We start from the raw sequence: 7,971 nt of genomic DNA, 5'->3' as shown, positions 1-7,971 counted from the left end.
GTTACTATCCCGGGCAACGCCCGGATACTACAGCTAGTCTGTAATAAAATGCATACTTATGAAGTGAACGGGTAGGTATAGCCTTTAAATAGCTTAACAGGTTGAACGTCTTTTTAAAATAGACCATGAATATAAAAATCCCAGATAATGTATTATTTTCTCATCAATAGGTGTAATCAATGACTTTGAAATGTGTCCAAAGAATTATAAGGAGCAACCATTTATTATGTATGAAGCCTCAGCATCCTACTTAGGACAATATTAGTTAGTTCCTTCTGCTTGTCAGTGATAAGAGAATTGAAGCTAACTATGGACAGCATTGGTTGGTGGGTGACAAGTGACTGTTTCCTGGCCCCTAAACTAAGATATGTGTCTGAGCTATTCGAGAAGGACTCTTCTAATATTAAACATGAAGTTTATAAGGAGCACCTTGGTTACCCTGTTCAGTAAGTTTTTCGGGAGTTTTCTTTCATACTATTTTTTGTTTTGTAGAAAAGATGTATTGAAGCTATATGTTTTTCCAGTGGTGGACATAGACAGAAGGGGGTCCCTGTGCAAAAACAGTTGGACTAAAAAAGGGGGCCCTTTTTTAGTCCAATAACTCATGAAAATGTACAATCCCACCTGCTTTGGAGGTAGAAATGGGCTCCCTGACCTCCTGGGCCCCTCTGCGGCTACATAGACTGCACCAATGATATGTCCACCCTGTGTATTTCTTTATAAATTTAATTTTACATGATGAGAACTTGGACAGGACATCACTTACACTTAATCTAGGTTAGTGTTTATAAAAAAAAATCACCAAAGCTACTTGATATTCGATTTTCTGAGATAAGTGGAGCACTTTGACCCTCATCTTTTTAGTTTATTGTTATCAACATTTGTATGTAATATTATTATGCTACAAAGAAATAAGAGAACAGAGTAACAAATCAAAGTATACTTGTTTTGTTTGTTTTTTGCCCTTGCATTCTAGCAAATGTAACATTTCTAAAGTAATGGTCATTTTACGGTACATATATGGTAATGGCTACAGCTATGGGGATAGCAAATATCTATATGAGGTGAGGTGGAAAAAGCCATTTATATTCATCATGCAAGGTTCATACAGTGGGAAAAATAAGTATTTGATACACTGCCGATTTTGCAAGGTTTACCACCTACAAAAAAATGGAAACGTTTGTAATTTTTATCATAGGTACAGTTCAATTGTGATAGACATAATAAGAGAAAATCTAGAAAATCACACTATATGATTTTTAAATAATTAATTTGCATTTTATTGCATGAAATAAGTATTTGATCACCTACAAACCAGCAAGAATTATAGCTCTCACAGACCTGTTATTTCTTCAAGAAGTCCTCCTACTCTGCACTCATTACCTGTATTTATTGCAACTATTTTAACCTGTTCCCTGTATAAAAGACACCTCTCCACACACTCAAACAATCACACTTCAGCCTTTCCACCATGCCCAAGACCAAAGACCTTTCTAAAGACACCAGGGAAAAAAGTGCAGACCTCCACAAGCTTGGATGGGTTACAGGACAAAAGGCAAGCAGCTTGGTAAGAAGGCAACAACTGTTCATGCAATTAGAAAATGGAAGAAACACATGATGACTGTCAATTTTACTTGGTCTGGGGCTCCATACAAGATCTCGCCTCGTGGTGTAAGGATGATTCTGAGAAAGGTCAGGAATCAGTCCAGAACTACACTAGGGGATCTGGTCAATGACCTGCAGAGAGATGAGTCCACGAGAGCTATATTTCTATTTTACCCAGTGACAGCCCCAAAACCTGAAAGATCTGGAGAAGATATGTACGGAGCAATGGGCCAAAATCCCTGCTGCAGTGTGTGCAAACTTAGTCAAGAACTACAGGAAACGTCTCACCTCTGTAATTGCAAACAAAGGTTTCTGTACCAAATATTAAGTTCTGTTTTTCTATTGTATCAAATACTTATTTCATGCAATAAAATGCAAATTCATTATTTATAAATCATACAATGTGTTTTTGTGGATTTTTTTTATTCTGTCTGTCACAGTTGAAGTGTACCTACGATAAAAATTACACCTCTACATTAGGTGGAAAAGTTGCAAAATCAGCACTGTATCAATTATTTACCAGATTTTTCAGATTGTAAGTCGCACTTTTCCTCACAAAAAGTCCTATCTTCGTCTCATCAGACTTGGGTCAAGCATTTTGGATATCCTTACACAAGTTTCTCACAATAGTTGGTAGGAATTTGGGCCTATTGCTCCTACAGAACTAGTGTTACTGAGCTATGTTTGTAGTTCGCCTTGCTCGCATCTACCTTTCCCAGAGCCTTTGTGTTACCAGTATTGTGAAAATACCCCGTATTTCCATTGACAGATGATGGACCTAAGTGGGGACTTGTTTTGGTTTTTTTTTGTGGATTGAGTTGAAGCTTTTATTGGGAACATGTTACATAAAATGTATCCTGTGCTCTAGGCTGAGCCCTTACATTGCAGTTTCCATCTAAATCTTCGAATGACGTGATTAAGATGACACCCTCTATAGATCCATTCACTATAATGTGGCAGCAGACTTATTCTGGACTCCATCTGGCCTCTGTTCTGCGTTGTACTTGTCCGAAGTGTACAAAACTGGTTGAACGCTTTTATGCACCACTGCAAAGATGGACACTGCTGGATCAAAGGATAAAGAGAGTCTAAAATTACTCCCTTTGCCTCATAATTTTTCTTTTGCGGGTTTTGTCTTAATCACATATTTCAGAGATTTACACGTAAAACATCCATGTAAGTGCTCAGTGTAGAGCGTAGGATAAATGTGAGCCAAGCCTTACTGCGATCTTTGAGAGGACCAATGAATAAATTAACAGCAGATTAAGAATGCTGTTCACACGTGGTATAAAAATTAGATGGCTTTATTCTTTTGGTAGGTGCAATTTCAGCGATATCTGATTTGTGTCGGTTTTTAATGTTTGGCTAATGTTTTTGCATCGCAATATTTTTACAGCTATACTTTTTTTTAGATTTCTGATGACAGAGTTACCGGTATGTGAGGGCTTGTTATTTGTGGGAGGAGTTGACGTTTTTAATAGTACCATTTTTGGGAACATAACATTTTTAAATCGTTTTTTATTCTGATTTTGGTAAGCAGAATGAACATGAAACAACAATTCAGTAATTGATTTTTGTTTTTGTTTTTTTATAGCATTCACTATTTGGTAAAAGTACTAAGACAGGCTTATTCTTTCAAGAGACTAGAAGAAAATCCAGTGAGCAGGTTACCTCTGTCAGACTGTTATGCATCCTTTTCATATGGAATTTTAAAAAGATTTAAAAATAAAGAGAATTTCTTTTATCCAGACTGTCTGCTCACTGGATTTTCTTCTAGTCTCTTGATTGCACTGCATGTAGGACTCACACCCTTGTCCAGAGTGTGATGTCGGGCATTACACATTGATCCTGTGGCATAAACTTCCACATCGGTGAGCTGGGTTCATGTTTTTTCAGTTTTAGGTTATTCTTTGGGTCAGTACAATTAGAGTGATACTCTATTTATATTATTTTTTATGTTTTGCCTCTTTTACACAATAAAAACTATTTTATAGAAAAAAAAATGTTTTTGCATCACTCCATTCTGAGGGCTGTAGCTTTTTTATTTTTCCACTGACGGAGCTGTATGGTGGCATATTTTTTTGCAGGACAAGATGACGGTATCAGTGATACCATTTTTTTTTACATACGATTTTATGGCACTATGAAAGTAAAGCATAGGTTTTTTGCTATCAATTAAGCTGAGTTCCTTGCAGTGATTATGCGGGCAAAGCTCCTGTGCTCAACATGATTGCCATGACATACCGAGAAGTAATAGGTTGGGAACCCCTTCCACACTATGATGTATAGTTATGTCAAAGGTCAAGGAGGGGTTAAGATAAAGTATTTGACACTAATCTAGTTGGTTAATAAAATGGTCAAATGAGGGCAGTGTAAGGAATTTTTTTATTACATGTTTTTGTTTTTTTGGAACACTTGATTACAACATTAGTAATAGAGGGATCTGACAGACATCTTTAAATCATTATCACTGGGGCTTACTATTATAATATTTTTTTATTATTATTTTTATTATTATTATTATTATTATTATAGTGACATTTATTTATTTACAAGTGAAATGGGGTATACATAAAAAACAAGTACAATAATTAACAACACTACAAAGCAGACTGGTACAGAAGGAAAAGGACCCTGTCCGCGAAGGCTCACAGTCTATAGGGTATGGGTGAGGATACAGTAGGTGAATGTAGAGTTGGTGATATAATGGATGAGAGTTATTGCAGATTGTAGGCTTGTCGGAAGCGGTGGGTCTTCAGGTTCCTTTTGAAGGTTTCTATGGTAGGTGAGAGTCTGATATACTGGGTTGGAGAGTTCCAGAGTATGGGGGAGGAAAGAGAGAAATCTTGTATGCGATTGTGGGAAGAGAAGATAAGAGGGGAGTAGAAAAGGAGATCTTTTGTGGAACGGAAGTTGCGAACAGGTAGGGACCGGGAGACTAGGTCTCAGATGTGTGGAAGAGACAGGTTGTGAATGGTTTTGCATGTAATGATTAGTGTTTTGATATGGAGTCTTTGGGCAATGGGAAGTCAGTGTAGGGTTTGGCAGAGGAGAGGCTGGGGAATAGTGAGGGGAGAGGTAGATTAATTGTATCCTAGGTGAAAACATTGTTAAACTGGTGTTAATGCGGCTGAAACCCCAACCACCCACTGTCAAAACCCAGCCCACTTACAACTGGCTAATTAAATTGTTGAATGGGCAGAGTTTTATTCAGGTGTGCTGGATCTCATCTGCTGAATGCCCTAATTTTATGCCCAGTGAGAGCGATTAAGAGAATTTAGTGGCTCTCACTGGTGTGTTGACTCCCATTATTCACAGCAGGGAGCTGGCTCTTTGTGCCTCATCGGTCACCATGCTGAGATCACTAGTTCACATGTGCACAATAAACACATGTACCTAATAAATATACACAAAAAAATCCAAAACCCTATCTTTCTAGATGATATGCTAAATGCTGGAAAAAAATGCTCCACTCAAAAGTGTGTGTTGAAGGGTGAAGGAGGGAATAAGTTATTAAATTAGCACAGTGAGTTTTATTAAGGTAGTACTGCAGAACTCAATGTAGATACCAATCCAACATTAAATTATAATCCAGAATTCAGTCAAAGTGTCCCTGATCCAAACATACAGAAGTAAGGAGGAAGGCCCACCAGAGGATTGTCCGGTGCTTCACAAGGTCAGTCCAACACTGTGTGTGGGTAATGTCATACATCTCCAAGATAGGAATATCAATTTAGTATATTGTGTCTCTCAAAGAGATATGAACCAAAATGTTTTCTATGTTGGTATGTGAAGAAAAAAATAAAATTGAACTGTATGAATTGCTTGCCTCAGCAATTCTCTTCTTTTATAAGAAAGCCACCACAAATTAGGCTTCAACATCATAATCCAAATGTATTATTTTTCAGCTTTGTTCTTACTATGTCGATGAGCAGCATATGTGCCGCCCCTGTGCCAGCAGCCGGTGCTGCTCGGATCCGGGCCTACGGTATGGCTCGAGGGGTTCTCCGAACCCGGGGGTCGCGGGAACACTTTGAATGAAAAGGGGGACATATTTATACGGGGTTGATTGTAAAATGTCTGTGACGCCACCCACGGTGTGTGGGGAAGTGGGACACCATCGCTGCTGTTGTGGGATACCCGGGGGGAGATGTGATGGCATCCGGATGTTAACCCCTCCGTGGGTAGGGATGGTTGCCCCGGGGCCCAGTGTCTCTGTGCAGGGTATGGCGTTGGCAGGGGCTTGCACACCCGGATGGACCAGGGGATTTTTGGTTACTCACAATTAAATGAATCACACGAGTCTTTTGGTAAACCAAGGTGCTGGTAGCCGGTTGCCACGGCCGGTTGTACTCTGGTCCCCCACCCGGGCTGATTGTCGCCGTCTTCTCCTCTGTACTAATTGTGGTTGTGTTTTAGACTTCCCAGTATGGAACACGGGAGTCCGCTCCCGGCTGTCTGTGTGCCTAAGGAGCCATGCCCACTGACCCGTGGGATCTATGTGCCCTGGCGGTTGCCCTATCCCTCTCTGTGGGTGGTTGTCTGCTTTTGGGACTTTGGTTGGGGCAGGACCTGTAATCCTGCCCTCAATCGGTTAATTAGCTAGGCCACTTTTTTCGGTCCTGGCTTCAGGGTCCGAGTACTCACTCTGTGCAAGCATTCCGGTCGGGTCTCCGGTGTCGGTACCGGCGGGCTCTAACCCTGCTCCGGTCCTCCACGGATCTGCCGAGCCATCTTCCCGTCTCCTGCTGATGGAGACCACCGTCTGCCACCTAGCCAAGGTACCAGGGCTCCGACCCTTGCACCGTTCAACTTGAACTTCCTCCACCACTGGAGCTACACCTAGCTCCAGCCCACACTCCTCTCAACTTCAACTACAACTGGTACTGCTGATTTTCTGCCCCGGCCTATCTAAACCCCTAGGTGGGCGTTCCCTAACCACCTGGTCCCGCCCACTGGTGTGCTTGTCTTGCCCTAAGGGGGGGTGACTAGGGTTTCAGGTCGGCTGTATGTCACCTAGGTGAGGGATGGTGTTATGTGGGGGCCTAGTGTGTGACTACCTGGTTTTGCCAGGGCGCCACACATACATTTAGAAATATGAGAATGAAGACCTCATGTGATCGTTTACAGGGCTTGACCAGTCTAAAATGATGTCTGCAGTTACTCTATGTAACTGCAGGCTTATGAGTCCTCCCAGCGCATACACTGAGCTGGCAACAGCAGTCATGTGGCCACAATTGTGCAAGATGCATATTCCCGACCAGAACCCGACTAGTGGGTGCTGCCTCATTCAATTCAAATGTATTGAGCAAGGCCATGCCCACTAAACGTCAGCCCCTACTAGTTGAACGCACCCACTCCATATTGGTAACATTGATTGAGGCCTCGCCCACTAGTCGGGTTCCGGCCGGGAATATGCATTTCGCACAATTGTAGTCACGTGACTGCAGTTGCTGGCTCAGTAACCGGTGGTCCTCGCAGCACCCAGTGTTTACGCTGGGAGAATTCATAAATCTACAGTCACATAGAGTGACTGCAGACTTTTCATTTTAGACCAGACAACCCCTTAATGAAAATTCATTAACAGCAGTGTCCCCTTCTGCCTTTGTTTGGATGATCAGCGCAAGTATTGAGGTCAGACTGATCATGTATGAAGAACCGACAATAAGCCATCAGAATTTAAGTACCATGAAACTTTTGTACTATAACGCCAAAGATTTGTCCATACAGTGAAATGTGTTATACACTATCAGAAAAATGCATTAACTTCATGTCTTTTTCCAAATTTTCTCTAGTTCAACTGGTGAAAATGTCAGAAGGTGAGAAATATTTTTTTATGAAGCATAATGCAGGATTTACATGAAGCATGAGGACAAGAGTGTAGAGTTATAATTGCCTGTCTTTTCTCAGGTCTGAATGTGACATCCTCAAATTGTGTGTTTCCGTTTACCTATTTCCAGCGTTTATATTACTCTTGCATTCCCAATTATCGGATGGATCATGCCTATTGGTGTTCTAAAACCTCAGACTTTGACCTGGATTCTCAGTGGGAATTTTGCACCAGCTTGGGTAACGTAGCCATTTTATAGATCCATTGAAACATTTTCCTAAATATTACTTTTGAAATTGGGTCTTGTGGATTATGGTGCAAACATTTTTTTTTGCTGATATTGCATGATATTGGTGGCAAAATAAAGGAAATGAGTGTCCATTTTTACAATGTTTTTTATTTCTTTTATGACCACTAAGGACTCCTAATAAATACACCATATGTAGACCTACAACATAATAGAGAGAGCCCATAATCATTTCAGATACCGTATTTTTCACTTTATAAGACACACCTGATTATAAGATGCATTCCCA

General features: G+C 40.7%; 1 long non-coding RNA gene across 1 annotated transcript; it reads left to right on the top strand.

Annotated features, from left to right (window-relative positions):
* Positions 1–413: 413 nt before the first annotated feature.
* Positions 414–7,648, top strand: LOC142309885 (uncharacterized). Its single transcript, XR_012754029.1, has 3 exons — positions 414–446; positions 7,401–7,424; positions 7,516–7,648. It is a non-coding gene; the product is annotated as an uncharacterized LOC142309885 (long non-coding RNA).
* Positions 7,649–7,971: the final 323 nt, after the last annotated feature.

This window comes from Anomaloglossus baeobatrachus, chromosome 5 (genome assembly GCF_048569485.1).
Source record: "Anomaloglossus baeobatrachus isolate aAnoBae1 chromosome 5, aAnoBae1.hap1, whole genome shotgun sequence".
NCBI lineage: Eukaryota > Metazoa > Chordata > Amphibia > Anura > Aromobatidae > Anomaloglossus > Anomaloglossus baeobatrachus.
The sequence above is the reverse complement of the archived record's forward strand: the minus strand, read 5'-3'. Positions and strand labels throughout refer to the sequence as shown.